The sequence below is a fragment of the Mauremys reevesii genome, linkage group 1 (genome assembly GCF_016161935.1).
Source record: "Mauremys reevesii isolate NIE-2019 linkage group 1, ASM1616193v1, whole genome shotgun sequence".
Classification (NCBI taxonomy): Eukaryota; Metazoa; Chordata; order Testudines; family Geoemydidae; genus Mauremys; species Mauremys reevesii.
This window is the reverse complement of record NC_052623.1, coordinates 19,353,191-19,355,642: the sequence shown is the minus strand read 5'-3', so window position 1 is coordinate 19,355,642 and position 2,452 is coordinate 19,353,191.

Sequence of the window (2,452 nt, the reverse complement as noted above, 5' to 3'; positions counted from 1 at the left end):
AGGCCACATAAGCCGATCCACCCACTCCTTAGCAAGCGACCCCTGCCCCATGCTTCGGAGGAAGGCGAAAAACCTCCAGGGCCATTGCCAATCTTCCCTGGAGGAAAATTCCTTCCCGACCCCAAATATGGCGGTCAGCTGAACCCCGAGCATGCGGGCAAGACTCTCCAGCCATACCCTCTGGAAAAGGTTATATCATATCATTGACCCATTGTACTATTTACCAGTGTGGCACTTAATTGACCTATTGACTAAGCCCGTTATCCTATCATACCATCTCCTCCATAAACTTATCTAGCTTAATCTTAAAGTCATGGAGGTCCTTCGCCCCCACTGTTTCCCTCGGTAGGCTGTTCCAGTATTGCACTCCCCTGATGGTTAGAAACCTTCGTCTAATTTCAAGTCTGAATTTCCTGACTGACAATTTATATCCGTTTGTCCTCGTGTCCACATTAGCACTGAGCTGGAATAATTCCTCTCCTTCCCTGGTATTTATCCCTCTGATATATTTAAAGAGTGCAATCATATCTCCTCTTATCCTTCTTTTGGTTAAGGAAAACAAACCGAGCTCCTCAAGTCTCCTTTCATACGACAGGCCTTCCATTCCTCGGATCATTCTAGTGGCCCTTCTTTGTACCCGTTCCAGTTTGAATTCATCCTTCTTAAACATGGGAGACCAAAACTGCACACAATACTCCAAATGAGGTCTCACCAACGCCTTATATAACGGGACTAGCACCTCCTTATCCCTACTAGAAATACCTCGCCTAATGCATCCCAAGACCGCATTAGCTTTTTTAACGGCCACATCACATTGCCTACTCATAGTCATCCTACGATCAACCAGGACTCCTAGGTCCTTCTCCTCCTCTGTTACTTCCAACTGGTGCGTCCCCAGCTTATAACTAAAGTTCTTGTTAGTCATCCCTAAATGCATAACCTTACACTTCTCACTATTGAATTTCATCCTGTTACTAATACTCCAGTTTACAAGGTCATCCAAATCTCCCTGGAGAATATCCCGATCCTCTTCCGAATTGGCAATACCTCCCAACTTGGTGTCATCCGCAAACTTTATCAGCCCACTCCTACTCTTGGTTCCCAGGTCAGCAATAAATAGATTGAATAAAATCGGACCCAAAACCGAGCCCTGAGGAACTCCACTGGTAACCCCCCTCCAACCGGACAGTTCCCCCTTCAATACTACCCTCTGCAGTCGCCCCTTTAACCAGCTCCTTATCCACCTCTGGATTTTCATTTCGATCCCCATCTTTTCCAATTTAACCAGTAATTCTTCATGCGGTACCGTATCAAACGCCTTACTGAAATCCAGATATATTAGATCCACCGCATTTCCCTTGTCTAAAAAATCTGTTACTTTTTCAAAGAAGGAGATCAGGTTGGTTTGGCACGATCTACCTTTCGTAAATCCATGCTGTAATCTATCCCAGTTGCCATCGGCCTCATGCTCCGGAACCACTCTCTCTTTTAAGATTTTTTCCATGACTTTGCATACTACAGATGTTAAACTAACAGGCCTGTAGTTACCCGGGTCACTTTTTTTCCCCTTCTTGAATATAGGAACTACATTAGCTAATCTCCAGTCAGACGGTACAATCCCCGAATTTAGAGATTTATTAAAGATTATCGCTAATGGGCTAGCAATATCCCTCGCCAATTCCCTTAATATTCTAGGATGAAGATTATCCGGGCCCCCCGATTTACTTCCGTTAAGCTGTTCAAGTTTGGCTTCTACCTCAGATACCGTAATGTCTACCCCCATATCTTCATTCCCATCGGTCCCTCTATCACTATTCCTTAGCCCTTCATAAGGATCATTAAAGACCGAGGCAAAATATTCGTTCAGATATTGTGCCATTCCAAGATTATCCCTAATCTCCACTCCGTTTAAAGTTTTAAGCGGTCCCACTTCTTCTTTCTTGGTTTTCTTCCTATTTATATGGCTAAAAAACCATTTGCTATTGGTTTTAATCCCCTTCGCTAGGTCCATCTCCACCCGTCGCTTTGCCTTTCTCACAGCTTCCCTACACCCTCTGACCTCAATAAGGTAGGTTTCTTTGCTGATCCCTCCCATTTTCCACTCCTGGTACGCTTTCTGTTTTTTCTTAATGACCCCTCTAAGACGCTTGCTCATCCATCTCGGTCTAAAACTGCTACCTACGAGCCGTTTCCCCCTTCTCGGGATACATGCCTCTGACAACTCCTGCAACTTCAACCTGAAGTAACCCCAGGCGTCATCTGCCTTTAGATCCCTAAATATGTTAGCCCAGTCCACTTCCCTAACTAGTCGCCTTAATTTAGTAAAGTTAGCCCTTTTGAAATCGTACACCCTAGTCTCAGATGCACTATTGATTATCCTCCCATTTATTTTATTTATTGGTATTATAGTAGCATCCGGAAGCCCCAACACAAACCAGGGCCCCAGTGCGCT